The sequence below is a fragment of the Protopterus annectens genome, chromosome 8.part0, assembly GCF_019279795.1.
Source record: "Protopterus annectens isolate FY-2018-M chromosome 8.part0, PAN1.0, whole genome shotgun sequence".
NCBI classification, from domain to species: Eukaryota; Metazoa; Chordata; order Ceratodontiformes; family Protopteridae; genus Protopterus; species Protopterus annectens.
Genome location: NC_056741.1, coordinates 758,054,183 through 758,079,431, shown reverse-complemented (window position 1 = coordinate 758,079,431; position 25,249 = coordinate 758,054,183). Strand labels below are relative to the sequence as shown.

The following is a 25,249-nucleotide window of genomic DNA, read 5'->3' as shown; positions in this document are numbered from 1 at the left end:
TATACACTAATAAATGCAAATATAGAAGAAAAACACAGTTAATGAAAATTTAGAAAAATTCATCATTAAAAGAAAAGAAGAGAACACAAAGTTAAATCATCTTCATAGCATAGAGGGGTAAAATCCTGACTGCAGCTTAGGAAACATGGGATCAAGTAGAAACCTGCTCATTGGAGTAGCTGACCAGGAAGAGGCATGAGTACCTGTCCACCTCCACCACTCTCTACCCCACCCCATCTTATCCATTCTGAATAACGGCATGGTGGCTAAGTCCACTGCAAGCCTGGTGCCTAGTAGAAGTTGGGTGAGCAAGTCTGTAGCATACTGGGCCAAGGACATGCTTCTGACAAGCATTGTGTGGCTACAGCTGGGGCATGCATGCATACAAGGAAGCAAGTGTGCATCTGGCACTGTGGTAGTCCTGCATATCCAAGTTGCCATGAAGGCAATGAGGTAAGGACAAAGCACGACACCACTGATGTCTGGCTGGTAATAGTATTTCTCCTAGAAAAATAAGGCTTAGAGAGAAAACCTGGTGGTCAGTGAGTGAATGTGAGAAAAAAACACAGGAAACAAAGTAGAAGATACTGTATACAGAAAAGACCAGCCACCAGTGAGCATACAGAATACAGAATTAAGAGATGAGAATCATTTTCAATAAGATAGCATACACAAATGAAAGAATTGTAAAAATCAAAAGAGGGTTTAAAGAAAAGCAGATGATGATCAAGGGATTATATATGAGTCAAGTAAAAAGACCTGAAAGGGTAAACTAGAGAAAACAGTCCTTGTTGGCCAGATATAAATATCAGTCTGTGCATGCTTTGCATGACAAATAAGGATTTGTATGAAAAAGCACAAGTTTAGCAAAGGAGGTAACAGCAGAACACCTACTGGATGTCTGTCCTTAAAGAAAGAAGATGTGATTGGCCCCATCAGTGTCACATTCTGGACTATAAAAGAACTGATCACAGGATGTGCATGAAACTGTCAAGCTAGTACGAGTGCCCCTGACCTTGTGCACCTCTGCACACCCATACAGTGAGAGGAAGGACCGTATAAAAATCCCTCCCTTCTATCCTCTCCCTGCATAATGATGGACTGCTGGTCCATTCCTTCAGATGACAAGACTTAGAAAGCCATTCTTCACACATAAGGGTTCACTGCCAAGACATCAGATGTAAAGCTTGTAAAAATAAAATAATATCCCTAGTGCTGTAGGACCTTGTTACCGGCCTCTACCTCCTGAGGTCTTCCCCTGCACAGCGTGAGGCAGAAAAGAACTTCGCCCTTTTCAAGCGACTACTCTACTATTGCCCACAACCTGTAAAACAAAACAGGTCTTCCCCTGCACAGCGTGAGGCAGAAAAGAACTTCGCCCTTTTCGAGCGACTACTCTACTATTGCCCACAACCTGTAAAACAAAACAGGTCTTCCCCTGCACAGCGTGAGGCAGAAAAGAACTTCGCCCTTTTTGAGCGACTATTCTACTATTGCCCACAACCTGTAAAAACAGGTCTTCCCCTGCACAGCGTGAGGCAGAAAAGAACTTCGCCCTTTTTGAGCGACCACTCTACTATTGCCCATAACCTGTAAAACAAAACAGGTCTTCCCCTGCACAGCGTGAGGCAGAAAAGAAATTCCCCCTTTTCGAGCGACCACTCTACTATTGCCCACAACCTGTAAAAACAAAACAGGTCTTCCCCTGCACAGCGTGAGGCAGAAAAGAACTTCGCCCTTTTCGAGCGACTACTCTACTATTGCCCACAACCTGTAAAAACAAAACAGGTCTTTCCCTGCACAGCGTGAGGCAGAAAAGAACTTCGCCCTTTTCGAGCGACTACTCTACTATTGCCCACAACCTGTAAAAACAAAACAGGTCATTATCTGGTCATTTTAGTATAGACTTTAAAGTAAAGTATTATTTAAGGGTCCTCAGCACTAGCACGAATCTCCCTAGGCTTACCCAAACAAAAAAATCCAAGCTTGTTTGCATATACTCCACTTAAACTACAGAACACACTCTAAAACTAAGGCAAACAGCTATAAAATTTTAAAAACAAGCTCCCAAAGCATAGGAATTGAACCTGATGTTTGTTTAGACGAGATTACTCACCTGCAAGTTAATTATTCAGGAGTTACATCTTGAAACCTGGGCTCTAGTGGCTTAGGGTAAACCCCCACCCCCATTCTATCCCTGTTACAAAGGTTTGAAATAACCCTTGTCTGGTGCCTTTAATTTCAAATCCCTAGTGCTGTAGGACCTTGTTACCAGCCTCTACCTCCTGAGGTATGTATTAAGCTGTTATTCATTGTTCCTAATAGACTGTTAAATGTATTTAAGTTGAATTGTGTGATTTAATAGTAACTGATGTAACTCTTTTTTGCTACATAGTTACATAATGCACTATTGAATGGCATGAATATTGTAGCTACTTGTTTCTTTAAAGCTAAGTTGTGTCTCTAAAGCTAACTGTGTTTGGTAACCAGACTTTAGTATGACAAGCTTTTTGCAGGGCTGTTCATTAGAGTGAAAATTGAGAGCCTTCTGTATATTTTTTGAGAAGCAGGATATTCAACATTCAACATTCTTTGACTCTCAGTCATAAGGCACTGTTGCAGTAAAATGCTAATGTGTTATAATGATTTATGCTATATGTAAAGATTTTACTAACATAGTTTAGGGTTTCCTCGGGTAGTCTAATGTTGTTTAAGCTACACAGCTGCTTCTGACTGCCTCTGAAATCAAGCTCTCTCTATCCCTCCCAGGTCTTCCCCTGCACAGCGTGAGGCAGAAAAGAACTCGCCTTTTCGAGCGACTACTCTACTATTGCCCACAACCTGTAAAAACAAAACAGGTCATTATCTGGTCATTTTAGTATAGACTTTAAAGTAAAGTATTATTTACGGGTCCTCAGCACTAGCACGAATCTCCCTAGGCTTACCCAAACAAAAAATCCAAGCTTGTTTGCATATACACCACTTAAACTACAGAACACACTCTAAAACTAAGGCAAACAGCTATAAAATTTTAAAAACAAGCTCCCAAAGCATAGGAATTGAACTTGATGTTTGTTTAGACGAGATTACTCACCTGCAAGTTAATTATTCAGGAGTTACATCTTGAAACCTCGGCTCTAGTGGCTTAGTGTAAACCCTGCTCCGCGAGCACTCGCGATTCCCACCCGCCCCAGTACTCGTACTTTTATAACCTCAAACCACTCCCCCTACTGTCCACTAACTTCCTGTACCTCACTACCGCCCTCTAAGATCAAACGGAATATGACACCACCCAGGAAGCTTATCATACTAACTCTTTTTCCCCTCCTACTTGTCCCTTACCTAGCTACCCTATATGAAACCTGGTCTTACATAGGCTTCCACCACCCAGGCTACCAAACCAACCCCTCCCCCATAATTAACAACAGAGGCCATGACTCAACTCCCTACTCACCCTCCTTGTTAGAACTCGAACACTATGTAATTATCAAACCTACCAATATTAGGCCAAATGATAAACATTACCACAAACTTCTACTCAAAGCCCTCAAATTCATTACCACTCTGAATCACAGACTAGCCACAGATGGTGATATCCACCCCAACCCTGGCCCTTCCCCTCCACTCAATTCTAATTCCACCCTATCCCCCCTCCACTTCTCAATCTAAACTCTAGACCCTTTAACTCTCTTCTGACCTGTCATCTAAACATCAGAAGTGTAAACAATAAGATTCACAACCTACATGCCCTTTTAGCTACTTGTTCCCCAGACCTACTATGTCTCACAGAAACCTGGCTTAAACCAAGTACGAAAGACACACAGATAATCCCACCAGGGTATGATATACTAAGAGCAGACCGAATAACTCGTAAAGGTGGCCGTGTAGCCATACTCTACAAAAATACATTACAAATCTCCCTTGCCTCTCCACAACCCCTCCTAACAAACAATGCCGAAATTCTACTTGTAAAACTTCAACCAAACAAACATAAAAGCATAAATATAGCATGTATTTACATCCCCCCAGGCAACAATAATAACAAAACCTTAGAGGACTTTCTCCACTGGTTAACTCAAACTCACCCCCAGGAATCCATAGTGTTAGGTGACTTCAACATCGATTGGAATTCCTTCTCATCTAGCTCCCCATCTAGCAGCATAAATCTACATGGCTTTTCTCAGCTCATATCCACTCCTACCAGACTAGGTAAACCCCAAAACAAAGACAGCATCCTGGACTGGATCCTTACTAATAAAGATCCTGACCAGTACTCAGCAGGTACTCATCCAGAGGACATGAGTGATCACTTACTCACCTATGTTATCAAATTCAAGAAAATCACCCCTTCTTACAACCATAAAAACAATCAGGAACAATAATAAATTCAACGCCTCCATTTTTCAAACTGAACTTAAAGCCCACAACTGGACAATACTCAAGTCTCTTCCTCTTGAAGAGGCAGTTATCTACTTCAACACCACCTTCCTCAAGATTCTAGATTCCCATGCTCCAATACGGTCCATTAGAACTAAAACCAAAACCGCACTGTGGCTCTCTAAGGAAACAAAATCCAAAATCCTATCTAGAAACAAGATGTGGGTCACATGGCACCTCTAAAGACCCACACTCCCACCAAACTTTCCGCAACTTAGAAATGAAACTAAAAGAATGATCTTAAATGATAAAAACTTCTTCCTCCACCTCCAACACAAACACCTTAATAATCCACAAAAATTCTGGGCAGGCTTAAACAAGCTCCTGCACCCAGGCCAGGCAACCACCCCACTCCAACAACTTGCAAACAACAGTGCCCTGTAAACATTGCTAACACATTCAATAGTTTCTTCACAGAAACTATACAATCCCTGGCCACACAATTCAAACAAACAACCAGCCCACTCCACTACCCATGCCAGCAGAATACTACAACTACATCAGATCATCTATTTACCTTCGATCCAGTACCTATATCCTCTATAACATCTCTTCTTAAAAAACTAAAACCCACTAAGCTAGCAGCTGACCTTCTCCCAGCTGAGTTTCTGCAAAAAGCAGCTGAGGCCATTTCCTATCCTGTCTCCATAATCATAAACCGTACCTTGTCAGAAGCCTTCATCCCCTCCATATGGAAAATGTCCCACATTATTCCTCTCCATAAAGGTGGTAGCTCACTAGAGCTAACCAACTATAGACCTATAGCTATACTCTCACCCCTGGCCAAAATTATGGAAAAGTGTGTCCACAAACAACTGATGGAACACCTCACCAAAAATAAAATTATAGCCAACTCCCAACATGGCTTCAGGCCAAATCACAGTACCACATCAGCCCTACTATCCTTTTCTAATACCATCAACAACTTCAGAAACAATAATAAAATATCATCTGCTCTTTTCTTAGACCTCTCCAAGGCCTTTGATATGGTGAACCACATTCAACTCCTCCATACATTAAAAAAACTATCACTCAGCAATTCCACGCTGAAATGGTTCCAATCCTACCTATCCAATAGGCAACAGGCTGTTCTATGGCAGGACAAATTATCCACATGCCTACCTGTTACAATTGGAGGTCCCCAAGGATCTATTCTTGGCCCTCTTCTCTTCACCATCTTTGTTAATGACCTGTCCACAATCACCCCCCATGCCACATGCATTCAATATGCAGATGATTCGACTATCATCAGCACTGCCTCCAACCTGGCAGACCTCACTGCTTCAACCCAAGACTCCTTCAACCTAATAGAAAAATGGTTCTCAAGTCGTCAACTAGTTCTCAACCCCAACAAAACAAAACTACTTACTTTCGTACCCACTAACAAGTCTCTTCCCCCCACCTTCTCTATTACATCCTCCAATGGAATCACTATATCACCACAGTGGCGTAACTACAAGAGGTGAAGTGAGGCAATTGCCTCAGGGCGCCAAGCAGCAGGGGGCGCTTTGGGCTGACGGAAGTTGTCACGGATTGTTTGTTTATTTAGTAAATGTCCATCGTCCGGCGGTAAGAATCCCAGTTAACAAATAAGTGATGACATCAGGCAGACTGCCAGACTGTTGGAGACTCAGTACCTGGGTCGGACTTGTTTACAGCAGTGAACGGAGAAGTTGTTTATATAGTTTAAAGTCTTAACTTCTGCCAAGACCCAGACAGCGCATGTTCCAGCAGAGTCCAGTCTGCCCAGCGTCTGCTTGCACTCCTGGGATGAGAAGATTTACTCTCCGTGGCAGCTCCAGGTATGTAAAAGAACAGTCCACTCCACATCTCTCCCTGGAAGTTTATGGAATGTGCACTTAACTTTAATTTTAATGACAGATTTCTTGACTAGTTCGGTTATCATTTAGGTGGTAGTGGTACTCCGGTCGGTGTCATGTCGATGTTAAACTTGTGCAGTTTATTTATTTTGGTTTATTTTAAGGACATATTTTTTTAAGACTGGTCCGGTGACCGATGTTCTTCTTCTTTAAGACTGGTCCGGTGATCGTTTATTTGGCAGTGGTATTTATTTATTTATTTTTGTTTAATTTGGGACTTGCGCTTTAATTTTGCATGCAACGTCACCCTGCTCGAGAACCCGCACAATTTAAAATGTTATGGTTAAGGTCTCGTCTCGTGTAAGGGAATTATTTGCTACTTTGCTGCTCATTTAAGGGAAATGTTTGCCACTCATTTTGCTGTTTGATTAAGGGCTCATTTTTGCTATGTTTTTCAGCATAACAAGTAAGGATTAGTTTTCCTGCAAGTAAGGGAATTAATTTGCAACTACAACGAATAGATTTTGCTGCTCTGTGTGTGGGAATTTGAATTACTTCAGTCCGTACAGGGTGTTTTGTGCTTTTGTTATGCTGCAGCCTGCAAGTAATGGAATTAGTCTTCAACGAATACATTTTGCTGCTGCTTTTAATTTGTCATAGTGTTGTTTGATTAAGGGCTCGTTTTTGCTGCAAGTAAGGGAATTAATTTGTCACTAAACGAATACATTTTGCTGCTCCGTGTGTAGGAATTTGAATTACTTGGTTGTCTTCTGCTTTGTTATGCTGCAAGTAAGGCAATGTGTGCAACATCATCCTGCTCTTCCCAAGAACCTGCACAATTTAAAATGTTAAAGTCTCATTTAATGGAATCATTTGCTCATTTTGCTGCTCATTTAAATAAATTATTTGCCACTCATTTTGCTGCTCGATTAAGGGCTCATGTTTGCTACATTTTGCTGCAAGTAAAGAAATTAGTTTTGCTGCAAATAAGGGAATTAATTTGCCACTAAAATTAATACATTTTGCTGCTCTGTGTGTGGGAATTGAACTACTTATTTTGTGCTTTTGTTATGCTGCAAATAAGGCAATTAGACTGATGTGTGTATGACGTCACCCTGCTCTAATAGGGTTGCCACCTTTTCAAATGCCCAAAGTGGGACATTTTTGGTACAAACATCAGATTTTGCAGGCCAAAACATACCCATGGCCAATACAAAGGACAGAACTTCACTTTTTTGCGTAAATATAAGCTTATTATTGTAGCATTTTAGTTGCTTATTGTGTTTCTTATAACTTTTAGGTGTTTCAGATATAGAATAACTGTTTTATGCAACTATTACATAAAATATAGCAAATAATTTTGTCCTAAAAACTCAGGACATTTCCCATTTTTACAATTTTTTCACAGGACACAACTGTGAAAAGAGGGACTGTCCTCGCAAAGTGGGACAGGTGGTAACCCTACCCTGCTCTTTGCAACAACCTGCACTATTATGATGGAAATGTTGTGAATTGGGCAGTTTTGTCATTATTGGTTCATACATTTTGTTTCATTGCTTACAGAAAAAAATGTTCAAAACAATACATTTAAACACATTCTAACAAGTGTGCTGTATTATACATGAATATAATTTAATACAGTCAGGAAGGTTTATCAAAGAACACATATATGTTTCATGTGCAAGGGGCCTATGATTTGAAAACAGCCCAATGGTAATCTTTATCCACCACTGGCCAGATGCATTTTCTTTGAATGTGATTTGTACCTATTTTTCATGGGCTGTTGTCCAGATTTTTGATGTTTCCAGGTTGAGAGGCATGTTAACAATACCAGCATACATTGTGTTACATCACTCCAGTGCCCAGCCACAATCTATGCAAAATCCTGTGTTTTAATAACCGAAAAAGAACTAAAACGAATTGGATCAGTGGAATGGAGTTTGGTTCTTATAACCCCACAACCTGCATATTGTGTGGCGTTACCAAGGAACTATAACGTCACCACGTAAATGGCTGATCTATTAAACTGTAAATAAAGAAATACCTTCGAGTTTATCTATATCTATGCCTATATGTATCTATCATACCATATTGTATTATGTTATGTTATATATAACACAGGCACACAAACAGCCAGTTATAGTAGTCAAAGATTTCATATCCGTACAGTAATGCAGCATTTGGGTTGCAACCTTTTCAGATGACCAACGTGGGACATTGTTGATGGAAATGTGAGATTTTTCTGGACAACAGCATAACCATAATAAGTGCAAGTGCTAACTGTTTTCCAAAATTAATGCTTACACTTGTTGACCTTAAGTTGCTTCGGTTATTTCATACAATATTAAGATATAAAACAAGTCTTTAATGCAACTATTAGTAGGAAGTTATAAAGCATTTTGTGTGCTACTATATGTGATTTCTTTGGCTTTGGTAATCTCAATGGCTTGGGTTCCCGGGGGGGGGGAGGTTGGGGCGCCTAGGAAAAGTTTGCCTCAGGGCACTTCTAACGTAGTTACGCCACTGTATCACCAGAAGCTCACACAAAGCTATTAGGTGTTACCATTGATAACTCCCTTAAATTTGACACCCATTTCAATCTAACCATCAAAACCGTCAATAAAAAGCTTGGCTCTCTTTATAAAGTAAAACACTTTCTCACTCCTCACGCTAAAATTACAATTGCCAGCACACACCTACTATCAACTCTTTTCTATGCCTCCCCCCTTTTTACAAACCTAAACAAGACAACCCTTAACAAACTTGCTTCTTGTTACAATCACATAGCTAGATTTGCCACAAATTCCACCTTTAGAACGCACCACTGCACTAACTTGAAGCAACTAGGGTGGTTAGAGTTTTCCAGCCAACTCCATTTCAACCAACTCAAAACGGCTCACCAGATACTGTATCACCCAGAGAAAACACCAGCTCTGAAAAACATCATTCACCCCTATATTAACCTGCAATCTTTACGCTTCTCCAATAAGATCTTAGCTCAAACTACCAAAGCCAATAATTCTGCTGGGGATTCTCTATTCTCAAACTTTGTAGGTAAAATGTGGAACTCCCTACCGACCATGCTCACCTCAGAACCTTCACTCCTACAATTCAAAAAAAAGCTTAAACCCCATCTCAACAGTGGCGTAACTACAAGAGGCGAAGTGAGGCAATTGCCTCAGGGCGCCAAGCAGCAGGGGGCGCTTTGGGCTGACGGAAGTTGTCACGGATTGTTTGTTTATTTAGTAAATGTCCATCGTCCGGCGGTAAGAATCCCAGTTAACAAATAAGTGATGACATCAGGCAGACTGCCAGACTGTTGGAGACTCAGTACCTGGGTCGGACTTGTTTACAGCAGTGAACGGAGAAGTTGTTTATATAGTTTAAAGTCTTAACTTCTGCCAAGACCCAGACAGCGCATGTTCCAGCAGAGTCCAGTCTGCCCAGCGCCTGCTTGCACTCCTGGGATGAGAAGATTTACTCTCCGTGGCAGCTCCAGGTATGTAAAAGAACAGTCCACTCCACATCTCTCCCTGGAAGTTTATGGAATGTGCACTTAACTTTAATTTTAATGACAGATTTCTTGACTAGTTCGGTTATCATTTAGGTGGTAGTGGTACTCGTCGGTGTCATGTCGATGTTAAACTTGTGCAGTTTATTTATTTTGGTTTATTTTAAGGACATATTTTTTAAGACTGGTCCGTGACCGATGTTCTTCTTCTTTAAGACTGGTCCGGTGATCGTTTATTTGGCAGTGGTATTTATTTATTTTTGTTTAATTTGGGACTTGCGCTTTAATTTTGCATGCAACGTCACCCTGCTCGAGAACCCGCACAATTTAAAATGTTATGGTTAAGGTCTCGTCTCGTGTAAGGGAATTATTTGCTACTTTGCTGCTCATTTAAGGGAAATGTTTGCCACTCATTTTGCTGTTTGATTAAGGGCTCATTTTTGCTATGTTTTTCAGCATAACAAGTAAGGATTAGTTTTCCTGCAAGTAAGGGAATTAATTTGCAACTACAACGAATAGATTTTGCTGCTCTGTGTGGGAATTTGAATTACTTCAGTCCGTACAGGGTGTTTTGTGCTTTTGTTATGCTGCAGCCTGCAAGTAATGGAATTAGTCTTCAACGAATACATTTTGCTGCTGCTTTTAATTTGTCATAGTGTTGTTTGATTAAGGGCTCGTTTTTTGCTGCAAGTAAGGGAATTAATTTGTCACTAAAACGAATACATTTTGCTGCTCCGTGTGTAGGAATTTGAATTACTTGGTTGTCTTCTGCTTTGTTATGCTGCAAGTAAGGCAATGTGCGTGCAACATCATCCTGCTCTTCCCAAGAACCTGCACAATTTAAAATGTTAAAGTCTCATTTAATGGAATCATTTGCCGCTCATTTTGCTGCTCATTTAAATAAATTATTTGCCACTCATTTTGCTGCTCGATTAAGGGCTCATGTTTGCTACATTTTGCTGCAAGTAAAGAAATTAGTTTTGCTGCAAATAAGGGAATTAATTTGCCACTAAAATTAATACATTTTGCTGCTCTGTGTGTGGGAATTGAACTACTTATTTTGTGCTTTTGTTATGCTGCAAATAAGGCAATTAGACTGATGTGTGTATGACGTCACCCTGCTCTAATAGGGTTGCCACCTTTTCAAATGCCCAAAGTGGGACATTTTGGTACAAACATCAGATTTTGCAGGCCAAAACATACCCATGGCCAATACAAAGGACAGAACTTCACTTTTTTGCGTAAATATAAGCTTATTATTGTAGCATTTTAGTTGCTTATTGTGTTTCTTATAACTTTTAGGTGTTTCAGATATAGAATAACTGTTTTATGCAACTATTACATAAAATATAGCAAATAATTTTGTCCTAAAAACTCAGGACATTTCCCATTTTTACAATTTTTTCACAGGACACAACTGTGAAAAGAGGGACTGTCCTCGCAAAGTGGGACAGGTGGTAACCCTACCCTGCTCTTTGCAACAACCTGCACTATTATGATGGAAATGTTGTGAATTGGGCAGTTTTGTCATTATTGGTTCATACATTTTGTTTCATTGCTTACAGAAAAAAATGTTCAAAACAATACATTTAAACACATTCTAACAAGTGTGCTGTATTATACATGAATATAATTTAATACAGTCAGGAAGGTTTATCAAAGAACACATATATGTTTCATGTGCAAGGGGCCTATGATTTGAAAACAGCCCAATGGTAATCTTTATCCACCACTGGCCAGATGCATTTTCTTTGAATGTGATTTGTACCTATTTTTCATGGGCTGTTGTCCAGATTTTTGATGTTTCCAGGTTGAGAGGCATGTTAACAATACCAGCATACATTGTGTTACATCACTCCAGTGCCCAGCCACAATCTATGCAAAATCCTGTGTTTTAATAACCGAAAAAGAACTAAAACGAATTGGATCAGTGGAATGGAGTTTGGTTCTTATAACCCCACAACCTGCATATTGTGTGGCCGTTACCAAGGAACTATAACGTCACCACGTAAATGGCTGATCTATTAAACTGTAAATAAAGAAATACCTTCGAGTTTATCTATATCTATGCCTATATGTATCTATCATACCATATTGTATTATGTTATGTTATATATAACACAGGCACACAAACAGCCAGTTATAGTAGTCAAAGATTTCATATCCGTACAGTAATGCAGCATTTGGGTTGCAACCTTTTCAGATGACCAACGTGGGACATTGTTGATGGAAATGTGAGATTTTTCTGGACAACAGCATAACCATAATAAGTGCAAGTGCTAACTGTTTTCCAAAATTAATGCTTACACTTGTTGACCTTAAGTTGCTTCGGTTATTTCATACAATATTAAGATATAAAACAAGTCTTTAATGCAACTATTAGTAGGAAGTTATAAAGCATTTTGTGTGCTACTATATGTGATTTCTTTGGCTTTGGTAATCTCAATGGCTTGGGTTCCCGGGGGGGGGGAGGTTGGGGCGCCTAGGAAAAGTTTGCCTCAGGGCACTTCTAACGTAGTTACGCCACTGCATCTCAATACTCTCTGGCAATGTCCCTGTTCCAAACCTGATTAACCACTATCATTTACCCTTCTCTTACCTCACTATCCTTAACTGCTTTTTAACAAGGCGCCTCGCCTTTGTAACTGACCTATGTTTTTTTTTATATGCTACTGTTATTTTTTTCCCAAGATGTGATGTATCTTTATATTGTATTTAGAACTCAACTATCTTCCTTTTTTGCATTAACAATGTTCATATGTCTGTTATGTACCTGGAGCTTTTCTCCCCGGGCCTCTGCTGAAAATGGACATGTATCCAGTCGGACTCTCCCGGTTAACAAATGTAAAATAAAAATAAATAATAAACATGAAATGGATAACATGGGACCAGAACTATTTAATATATACAATTAGGCATAAAGCATTTATATTTAACTGGATGATAATAAGACAGGACTGAAGCAACTCTAAGAAATTTGCAGAAGTGATAGTAAACTAAAAAAAGAATTGAAAAACAAATTATCTGAAATATAGCACATGATGTAAAGAATTTATCCTGCGGTGTAATGTCAAATGTCACTTTATATGGTCTGAATCTGTCACTTAAAACAGAATCAAATGTAATTATTTTATATATCCGCTCTCTCTCTCTGTCTCACACACACACACACACACACACACACACACACACACACACACACACACACGCCACAAACGACAAGGCCAGGACCATTACATTTTTTTAAGAAACCTGCACAACTAATAATGTAAAATTCCATCTATCCAGAAGTATGCTACTCTACTCATCCTTCAACTAGAAGGGTTCTAAGCTCTTACACATGCTATGAAGAAACAGGCTTTAGCTTCAATATATCCCATCAAAATTTTGATCTGTGCCACTTGATGGTCATTTCCTTTTTAGTATTCATATTATTTATACATTTTACAGATTTTTTTAATGTAAATCTATTAAAAAGTACTAATGGTAACCCATCCACATTGCAACCAACCTTTCTATTTTATCAGTTATAAAGTATAAAGTTTCTAAGCAAGATATTATTTCAGCATTAAGATAAGATGCTCATTCTCTGGTACTTGGAATCCTTATCAGTCTATGTCCTGACATATTTGTTTCATGGAGTCTTCAATGGCTACTCAAGTAACTGAATTTATCACTAGTGTGTGTTATGATTGTGTATTAGTGATAGTTTACATCTGAGTTACTGCATTCAGCATACTTCTCTGTTTAAATAAAAACCACAAAACTGCAATGTAAAAACAAAAAAAGATGCTTGACAGCAAACCACTTTTTGTTAGCATTAAGCTCTGTCATCCCCACTACATCTGGAGCGGCTTCAGAACACTTAAAATCCTGCACAATAATTTTCTTTAAAGAAAAAGTGCATGATCACATGTTTACAACCCACCAATCCTTTGTCTTAAATTACCACAGTTGTAAGAATAAAAGGTATGTCCCCAACTTTTTAAAACTTTTCCTGGATATTTTGTGATAAAAGTATTCATACAAGTTCTAAACACTTTTCTAAAAACTTAAAGTTTGACAAACATATAGCATAAACCATACCCAAAGTCCTTAAAAAACTTGGAACCCTATACCTCTGCAAAAACTATCTACCCAAAAACACCAAAATTACTATATCCAAAACTCACCTTCTCTCTACATTGCTCTATACACCCCCTGTATTAACAAACCTTAACAAGACAGACCTACACAAATTGTCCATGTGCTATAATAAAATAGCCAGATTTGCAACCAACTCTAATTTCCACTCCCACCATTGTCACTCAATAAAACAACTAGATTGGCTAGAACTCCCTAACTTACTAACTATAACTAACTCAGCATGGCTTATTACTTGCTGTACCACCAAAACAAGATTCGTAATCTCTCAAGCTTACTCAACTTTCACAAATCTGCTTGCCAACTAAGATCCACAAACAAAGCCCTTCTTGAAGTAGCTAAGTGTAGACACAGTGCTTTTGAATCCCTCTACTCCTACACGGTTGGTAAAATCTGGAATTCTCTTCCACCGGATATCAGATTGCAAAACAGCAGCCCCATCTTTAAAACCCAATTAAAAGCCCACCTCAATCTCATCTGGCAATGTACCTGTACTGACCATGGCTAGCCCTACTACCACCATTCAGATAAATCTTTCTCTGGCACTACTCAAAGGTCAAGCACATAAAAAAAACTACCATAAATTGTATTTTTAAATGTATGTATATAACTGTATATAGTATTTTTGCATTTTCTTACTCAAATACATTTTATTTTCTGTTTTACTTCTGTATACTTTATATATTGTACACTTCTGTAACTTCTCATCATACTATGCCATGATATACTATTGTTTGTTCGATTGTTTGTTTGTTCTATTAATTTCTACTCATCTCTAACTTTTGTATTTTTATTATGTATGTGGAGCTTTTGTATTTTGTATTTTTTATGATTGTCATCTATGTGGAGCTTTTCTCCCCAGGTCTCTGCTGAAAATGGACAGCTGATTACCCAGTCAGACCAACCCAGTAAACAAATATAAAATAAATAAAACAATAAATAAAAACATGTTTATCATAAAAGATTTTATAACATTAATAAGTACATTCTAATACAAACTAAACAGATATTAAATATACAGTGATTTTATTTTCAATACACTATTGATCAAAACACTTTCATTTAACCCAAGTTCCTTCATAGCATTTATTTTAGTTGCCATTCCAACTCTTTTACTTCCAAAACCACATTCCATTGTACTGACCTTGGGTCCTCTTTAACTTTTTCCAAAACAAAAAAGCAAAAGGTTCAGGTGCCCCATCTACATGTTTATAAAGGGCATTATATTCATATTTCCTCTTAATATCATACATATGTTCATGTATCCTTTCTCTCAAGTTCCTTTTTGTTTAACCTATATAATACCGGGACACAATTTACACTGAGCAGTATATACAACCCCTTTTTTACACAATTACTATGTGTCTTACTTTTTAACATACCATACCCCCTCAATGACAGTGTTATCACAATCACTAGTACATATACACAATCTTTACATCCTCTACATTTATATGTATCAACCACTTAAACTGATCTCTAACAATATTAAAAATGTGCCAGTTTCTAGAAATAATATTCTTAATATCCTGTTCATCCACCTTATATGTTAAAACCATCTTCTTGGTAAAATCCTTGCCCTTGCCATTTCCCCCTCTTTTTTTGTCTAAAATTATAATTACTCCTTAATAAAGGCACATATATTCCTTTCGCTCTTTCTGTGTCACCTCTTCAAATATTCCTTCTGTAAATTCCTCTGGATGCCTTCTCATGCTTCTTTGTTTTTTAATTTCAACTAAGAACATGTCCGGTTCTAAAAAACAAAACAAAAAAAAAAACATGTCTGGTTCTGAGACAATTCTGGCCAAGTGGACCAATTGTCCTTTGACCCAGGTTTTCTTCTGCCACCTAGGGTAGAAACTGTCAAAATGCGATAATGCATTAGAATAAGTTGGTTTTCTGTATGTATTGCAATAAAATGATTGTTAGCTACATCCTTTTTTATTTCAACATTCAGATAGCACAATCTAACCTTTAATGTCCCATTGTAAATTGTAAAAAAATGCTAATATTATTAATATAATTAACAAATTCCTGTAACCTTTGCTCAGTGACCACCCAAAGATACAAATGTCATCTAAAAATCGAGTGCAACAATTCCATGCATTCTTAAATTCATAATTCAAAATATATATACTTTCCCACTGCACCATAACAATATTTGCAAACAAAGGAGCAAGGTGAGCTCCCATTGCTACCATATCTACCCCTGTTTTTTTTGGTGAAAATAGATCCTTCAAAATGTGTACAACTTTTGGTAAAACACACTGCATACATTCTTTTAAAGTATTAATTATGATGGTATGCAGCTGTGTTCTTTCACTTAAACATACAACTACTCTAATCTAGTCCTATGTGAAATCACTGAAAACAAATCTTATATGTCTATTGTTCTGAAGATAACATTGCCATCATATAAATCTGGTGTTATTTTCTTTAAAAAAATCCCATGAATTTTTTAGCACATGATCAACTTTGTCCACTATCCCATTAAGTTTGACAGTCACATATTTTGCTATGATATGGGTTTTAGAGCCCCTTGTATCCACAGTGAGGCAAAGCGGGGGATTTTCTACACCTTTATACATTTTTGCGAACCCCAAAAATTGTGGGGATCAGAGGTTGTGCCATTTAAATAGTTATAGTCTTCATCAGAAATGTGTCCTTGCATTAATAAATCAAATAACCAACTATCCAACTTGGCATAAGCAATATTCAGTTGATTTCTAGAAATTTCATCACAAACTTTGTCATGTAAAATCCAATACATTTTATTAACACATCGGTATAGCTCATAACTATAAATTTCCCCCTTATCTGGCTTCATGAACTTGATATCCTTATTATTAACAATATTTTTTCAACATCGATCTTTTTCTTATAATAAAAATTACTATTCTGAGTTGTAAATTTATTTTGTAACAATTCTCTGATGTCATATTCACATAATTTTTCAAGCAACATAATTGCAGGATGTAAGGGTGGATTGAATGTTCTAGGTTGCCTTAATACAATGTCTTCTTTTTCTCCTACCTGGCTCTTACCAGGATGAACAAACAAAAGTTCAATTTACATGTAAATACTTTGAGGTCAGTCAAGATACTGGCAATGTATGCTGGCTGCATAGGAACAAATAACTTATTTTCAAAACAGCTTGGTGTGTGAAATGGCAACATCCAAAGTGCTATAATTATACATGTTAAAATCCCTCATCTCATTAAATACAGTTTGCACGGTATGGAATTCCTGCTCACCTTCACCCTCCCCTACCCACTCTGTTGATTTCCATAACCCTGTGGTTTGTCCCACTGATACTCTTGTATGTGGAATGTATTCACCCTCTGCCCTGTAAGTCCTGGATTCTTTACGATCTCAATAGTGGTGGATAATCTACAGGGGCTTCATCTTCTCCACTAACCAGATTATCCTGTGTCACCATATTCCCACTCTCTTGGACATATTCTACACCAATTTTACTGCCAGTTTTTGGTGGTGCAAGGTATGCCTTGAAATTAGAATATTCATGTCTGTCCTTGTCCATCTGTTTTTTTTACTTTTCACTTCCATAACCACTTATCCACATTACACTATTTTTTCTTGATTACACATAACTAACAAATCACCAATGATTGAACTGTCCAACTTAGTGATTTAAGTCACCAAACTGTATATTTCTTTGGCATTATATTTCATTAATATCTCCAGCAATTTGCAACCATGCTTGTCAAAAAGGGAAGAGCTCCTTGTGCAACCCAGAACCTGTTGGATAGTTCCAGTAAAACAATCCTTTTGAATCTCTTTTGGCTGTAATACATTCACAGAAATATCTATTCTCACCTTGCAATTTCATGTATTTGGTTAAGTTTATATTCAAAGTCATGCAATTGTCCATCCAATGTCTTATTAATACATCCACCTTCCTCCACCTCAGTGGAGTGGAAATCCATTCCTCTGCTTTTTTGTTTTGGAAAAAGTTAAAGAGGACCCAAGGAGAGGGCTGCGGAATCTGACTTTGGAAATAAAAAGAGTTGGAATGGCAACTGAAAACAAGTGTTATGAAGGCACCTGGGTTAAATGAAAGTATTTTGATCAATATTGTATTGAAAATTAAATCAATGTATATTTAATATATGCTGAGTTTGTATTAGGAATGTATTTATTTATGTTATAAAATGCTTTATGAAAGACACATTTTCAGAAAAGTAATTATAACTTGTATGAATGTTTTTATCAAAAAATATCCAGGAGAACTTTAAAAAAAATGGGGAATGGGGGGGCATGTGCCTTTTATTCTTAGAAATATGACAAGGGATTAATGGATTGTGAACATGTGATTATGTACTCTTTCTTAAAAAAAGCTATTATGCAGGATTTCAGTGTTCTGAAGAAGTCCTGGATGTAGTAGGGGACCAAAGCACCACTTTTTGTTTTTGTTTTTACATTGATAGTTCCCTGCTTACTTCTCAAAACACCACTTCTTAATAATTATGTTTACAGTTTTATTTAGACCAATACCTGTCAACTGTCCAGGTTTTCAGAGTACCCATGTTTTTCCCTCATATTTTTGGGCCTGTTCCTTATAAAATTTGAGATTTTCTGGCAAATCATGCAGGATTTAAGTCACTAAATAATGACTTACATTTGAGATTCAGACTTCATATCTTTCAGAAAGGGCATAGTAATGCAGAAACTGTTGCTTTATAAGAACAAAATTTAAAATCTATCCCTGGGCCTTTTCTGACCATTATTTTTTGCTTTGTCCAGATTTCTTGTGATTAGATGTTGAGAGGTATGTTTCGGGCTTAGAAATCATGTCATATATAGGTTTAATATCTGGAAGCATGTGTCCTACATTAGATGACTGATGAAAACAAAATGCTTCATTGTAGAGAAACAAGAGCTGGCTGCTACTTTTTGAGGTCAGAAATCGAATCATCATATCTTGCTCTCCTGTCCTGACATCTGGGAGCATGCTTTCTAGCCAAGTAAAAAAAACAAACTAAGTAATGTCATTTAAAACTCAATTTGCTTTATAAAATGCTACCAACACAACAAAAAATGTAAACAATCCTCAACTGTGAGATTCTGGAACGAAGTTTAGTTGCTCCTGTAGAAAACATTTTGTGTGTGTGTGTGTGTGTGTGTGTGTGTGTGTGTGTGTGTGTGTGTGTGTGTGTGTGTGTGTGTGTGTGTGTCTAGGTAGCACACTGTGGATTTATACAGACTTTTACCAGGGATACCATTGCCATCTGCCTTTCTTCTCTAGCTGCATAATGTTAAATTAAAACCAGACTGAATGCAAAAACATATCAGAAACATAAATAGCTAAAATGTCATCTGTGTTTATACTCTGTAGACCTGGGTGCTGTTAATTTTCAAAAATCAAGCCATTTCTGGTGTGAGACTTTGCACTTTCCTTTACCAGCATCTGCGTGTACCACTGATTATACCATCTCCCTCTATGTGAAGTAAGGTTTTTGAAGTTCCCTGTTCATTGACAACCTTTCACACTCTGGAAACATTGCTTTTTATTCCGCTGTGTTGATTAAATCTTGTGTACGTTCTACATGTCTATCTTTCAGTATCTAAAACATTATATTCCTCTAGAATTTTGTTTTTATGCAATAAACAAGCAAAATATAATTTTTCTCACTGTTTCCTAAGAACCAAATAAGCTTTGAGTTACTGTGACAGTATCTTTCGCTCTCTCGGCTTATTCAATCTGCGATCTGTGCTGCAATGACAAGACACTAACAATTATAACCGCCATTCATTCCACTGTTGAAAAAGACCAGCGGTTGCTCAGGTCATACTTGTGAAAACACATTATCAGTTTTTAGAACGGTATGTGTTGGGTCAGCAATTTAAAACAAGAACATTGACTGGCATAGTTTACAAATACCAACATTTGGAAAGGGGCATTAACCTTAAATTAGATTATTTCTCAAAGGTTTTGAAAAGTGTCTGATTAGTTAGACTCCCCGTCTTCAGACAGAGAAAATCAGGTCTTTGTCAATACTAGATCTGTTAACTTTTCACTATGGGGCAAATATGTAATTAATGAACTGCAAACAAATTCTTCATAGTGGGTTTATTCTAGTAAACTGCGCCTTACAGGTTGCATGACGATTCGCTTAACCAGATAAAAGCCCCTACTTAAATCCTGAAAACAATCAGTTGTACCAAATGTCAAGCAGAAACTACATTCTTAAAAATACCCTGTTACCCACTGAGAAAAATGTATCCTTCTTGAAAGAAATAAGCTTCTCTGAAGAAAATAACTGCATACTCTAACCAAAACATCAAGTTCTGCCCTTAACACAGGCCAAAGTCTTTTAATGGTGTAAAAAATAATTTTAGCATTTTTGAATGCTTGTAGTGTTCCTTTTAGTACAAGTCCATATTAAACGTTGTCATTCTTATTTAATTGGTATCTTAATATTGTTTATTTAAAATAAACAAAATGCCTGTGTCTAAAACAGTTTCAGCTGTTGCTTTTCATACTGTTTGACACTGGCAGTTTGTTCGGATAAATAACACCGAATGTGTAACTGATATAAAATGTTTCTGAAATATGATAATAAAGATCAGTAGCTGCTGAGGTGACTAGACATATAATATTAAGGTTTATCGGCACAGGAAAACTAGATTCACATTTTATTTATAAAAATTAAGTCAAACATGGCTGAATAAAATAAAGCTGGCATAAAAATATCAGTTATGTAAAAGTGGATATGTGACCTTTAGTCACGTGTCCATGTCATGAATTAAGGAGTGCACACAGTGTTGGAACAAGGGTCCAGAGAACCCTTATGATAATCTTCTTTGGATCTTCAAAGCAAATGACAGATCAGCTTCTCATATAAGTTGAGAGCACAACACTGGGGGGATGGGCAGGCTGATGACAGAATGGAATGTACTTCACTGTATCCCAGAACAAGTTACTCAGGCTTGAGCTGTCAGAGCTGTGGCAGCCGAGGGTTCAGCATAACAAATTAAAAGAAAAATCAAGAAATAAAGTACTCCCACCAATACAGAATATAACCAATGTATATATGAATGCGAGAGAGAAAGAGAAAACTGATCTACTAAACCACTGGGACATTGAAATATATTGTTCTCAAAAATCAACAACAAATATGCGAAGCAGTCAGAAAATTAACAATTTCACAAGCATTTACATTAGCAAATTAATTCTAGAGTTTTGAGACTATTGTCCTTTGCAAGGAACAATATCAAGTTACTATGCCATATAGATAAGTATTACAGCAAAGGCATGTTTCTTAAAAAGATCTCCAGCAAAGAAATCCAATAGACTCAGCTTAACAGTACATTTCAAGTTATATCTCCTTGAAAGTGTAATTATTCCAGACAGGTAAAGAAAAGCAAATAATTACCTGCTTTCTGATTTACTTGTGTGGTGTACAACTTCCCCTCATTTAGAGGATAATTTTCTAACTACCATTTGTTTAGTAACTTGTGTTCTGCTTGTAATCCATGTCGGCTGAGGCATGTGTACCCTGCAAATGTTAGATCTCAAACACTGATTCTCCAACTACTCAGGGATTAGCAAGAAAGCATGCAGATTCCTGCTCCATAGCACTACATCATAATGTCGTTTTTTTTTCTTTTAACAAAGTGAAACAAAACCTACCTAGAATTTAAAAGCTGTTGCAAATATAGCTATTTTATAACCTGTTATGACAGCACAGGAAGCACCATTCTTTCCATGAAGACCTCTGTACAGATACAAGACATTCTGGTAAGAAGGCAGATTTTGACAGAATGAAATAAATCAAGTTGGCTGACAGCCAACCTGAAGGACAAGAACCACATACAAACTGCACTGCTTCCTGCTTCATGGCTGACTATTTAAAGGGACAGAAGCTGCCTTTAAAACTGAAGAAATGTAACTTAATATAATAATTAAGGCAGGAAAACTGACAAGTGTAATACAGACTGCTCCTTTTAGTATGTAGGTATAACCCAGTAACCGTCTCACCTATAGCTGTCAGTGTATTTGTTGCGCTTGTAGGTTTTCTTCCCTGCACTGGCTTTATCTGTAGTGAAAAAAACTAAAACCTGACCCTCTTAAGCTAGGCAATAAAATAAACAAACACAGTTCAGACACTGTTCTTAAAAATCAGGAAAATACAGTAACAAAACAGTATACTGTCAATCTATATAATTTCAGTCCTGGCTGAATTCAGCTCATACTTCCATTCAAAACCTACAAATCTTTTGCCTTTCAATAAATAAAAGAGTTTGGAAGCTGTCAGCTCACCAAAAGTAAATCAGTGATTATATTTCAAAGATGCACCACTGTTGTTGGTGAAATGAAGTTAACACTTACGGTGGCTATTGCATTTTTTTCTAGAATTTTAATCTGATCAATTTAAAAGCAGTCTATGTAACTTACATTAACTATTTATGACTCTTTTATTGTTGTTGTTATTATTATTATTATTATTATTATGTAAGAGGATATCCTGCAGTCAAACGTACTGACAGGAGCTGGACTTGGGAAGCAAAGCATGCATTGGGTGAGTTACGGTGTGTTACAGCTGTTGTAAGCAGACAAGACATATGTGCTAACCTTTAAAAAAAGACTTTTACAGGTTATGGGAATGAAATTCTTCTCAGCCATGCATTTTTTAATGTTCGACATTTCAGATGTTTGCTTAAACCAAGTAGATCAAATTAAACCAAATGAGCTAACTAAAGATGCACAAAAGGATAGACCTGGAAGGCTTACCTATTACAGGAACAGTGGCGAGTGCTATGGCATATTGGGATAAAGTCCTAACTACTGCCCAGAGGGCACAGGTTCAATTAGCAACATGGACATCAAAGGCACTGTCAGGGAAGGACAGGTATGCTCATCATGGGGGGTGCACTCTTCCTTGATGCTGTCTACGGCAGGCATGGTCCAAAGATGGGACTAGCCCTCAGATTTTGTGTTGAGTGCAGGGGGGGGGGGGGGCTGAGAAACAAGAGGATAGGTCATTAAACAAAAAAATACCTCCTCGGCAGCAAATACAGTTGCTGGCATGACCCCTGCAGCCCTTAGGTTCCACACTGCCCCCAGCCCAGAATCTAAAAAAAGTCTGAGGGTGGAAGAAAGAGCTGATATAATTGTTAAGGTGTTTATCTCACAGTCACTAGGTTCAGGGTTTGATTCTCACCTTGGCTAGACTAAAAATGGCCCACAAGGACAGCTAACCTACTACTTACCTATCAACAAATGTTCTAACAGTTCACATTTCAAATGAGTTCTGACCATCCAAGTTATGTAATTTTAACAAGGCTCTGTAACTGATTATGAACTATTGTAGCTTCTCAGATCAAGTCTATCTTTCTTAGAACAGAGAGTACACTGTCATAAACAGCTGCTTCACAACACTCCTTATTTATGTAAATCTTTTGCACAGTGTTTTCCAAGGTATTCTGGAAAAACATTATCAGCCACAACAATGGATATGCTTGCTTGATGTCCATTCTGGGACTGGCCTTTACCTCAAAAGTCACATTAAAAGTTATTGCCACTGTGGTATAACATTATCAAAGCCTTTGCTATTAATGAAAGAAATCAGTGGTCTGTGATCTGTCACCAACTTAAAACTTTCCAACCCACGGCGATAGTTTCGAAATTGCTCATAGGCACATACATTTTCCTATCTACTGTTTGTGTTTGTTAGTCTCTTGAAACAATATGCCAACAGCTGCAACTCTTCCATGTGGAGATGAAGAACTCCAGTCCTATAGCAACTAGTATCTGCTGAGATAGTCATAATAAGCAAGGACAGAAGCATTGTAAACATTTCTTTCATGTGTTGAAACATCATTTGCTGGATACACTCCCCTGTCCTTGTACTTTTATTATTTCACAGTCCATACAGTGGCTGCCTCCCTATAAATAGATTTTGGATATATTTATCCATGTAGTTGCCATGCTACAAATTCTCTTTAGATCCTGCACGCTTTGCAATGGTGCAATTTGCCTAATGGATTCCACCTTTTTTGCCCCTGGACTCACCCCAGACTTGTTAATTAAATATCTCAGAAAGTATAACCGCTTCTGTATGGAAACATGTTACTTCACTTTACTTTGATCATGCAGATTTAACTTTTCCAAGACATTTAAAAAACATAAATCATGCTCCTCGACAGTACTTCCTTATATAAGGATATCATGATTGCAAAGCACACCATCCTCTAAGCCATGCTATGTCAACCATTTTTCTTTGAAAAATCGTAGAAGTATTAGCAATTTCATATGGCACACTTTTAAAGCAATATCTGTCAACTGGAGCAATAAACGTAACTAACCTACTGCTTTTAGAATACAATTACATCTATCAAAACCTACTCACAGCATTCAATAAAGAAAATATAATAGGTCCACTCATCTTTGCCATTACTTCTCCTGGAGGAGATGAAAATTCTCATTCAGTAATTTTAAACCATCACAAATGTGTACTTGTTCATTTTATTTCAGGACTGCAACCATAAGTGTACACTAATCTGTAGGCTACATCCCATGATCTGTAATGAAATGCTGCAATTTACTATCCTAAACAGTTCTGCATTAGGAGTAGGGGAATCCTGAATATTGTACACACTGCATAAGCCTGTGCATTCATTTTCATCTGGATTCTTGTTGGTTCTATTTTAAGCATATCAAGCTCCACACATGTTATTGACCTCTTCAGTCCTTCTCATAAACCCTATTCTTCCAGCCATATACCTGGTAGGTAATTTGTTTGCATCCTTCCCATTATACTCAGGATTGACTTGGAACTCACTCTGAACGTTTAGCTGACTACCAGGAATGTTCAGTTGTATATTACTAGGTGGCAATATTCTGTCAGAAAGAAACTGAAAGCCTGAACGTGTCACACAAACAACAGCCCCTGTGTTAGTTTTAATATTCACATACAAGGTCACAACAAAAGGATGGACTAGCCATTGTTCCTTATTTCTCATTTTTTTACACATTAGCCCAAGAATATACATGCTGGGTCATTCACCATGATCAATAATTTCCTTCCTGAGGTTCCTCTGCCTCACATACATGAAATTCTGCATTCACACAAAGGAATGCAAAGTTTGGAAATGCACCTTATAGGCTGCAGCAAAACCAAACAGTGAAAGGTAAATAGTGTACAATCCCTAGAGGGTCTCTTTGTAATCTGATAGAACATCCATATAATTGCCTCCCAGTTTGTGTACAATGGCAGCAATAACACAATACTGTGTACCATATTTCTTTATATACTACAACAAGGCATTAGCATGTTTGATGTCATATGCAGAGGGAATCCATAGTCCTTGAAAA

At 37.6% G+C, this 25,249-nt stretch overlaps 1 protein-coding gene across 1 annotated transcript in view; it reads right to left on the bottom strand.

Annotated features, from left to right (window-relative positions):
• Positions 1-21,722, bottom strand: part of SAMD13 (sterile alpha motif domain containing 13) — a 344,770-nt gene extending 323,048 nt beyond the window's left edge. The window contains exon 1 of the mRNA XM_044080228.1: positions 21,566-21,722. The gene's annotated coding sequence lies outside the window, so the exon portion shown is untranslated. The remainder of the gene's footprint in view (positions 1-21,565) is intronic.
• Between the last annotated feature and the right edge of the window lie 3,527 nt (positions 21,723-25,249).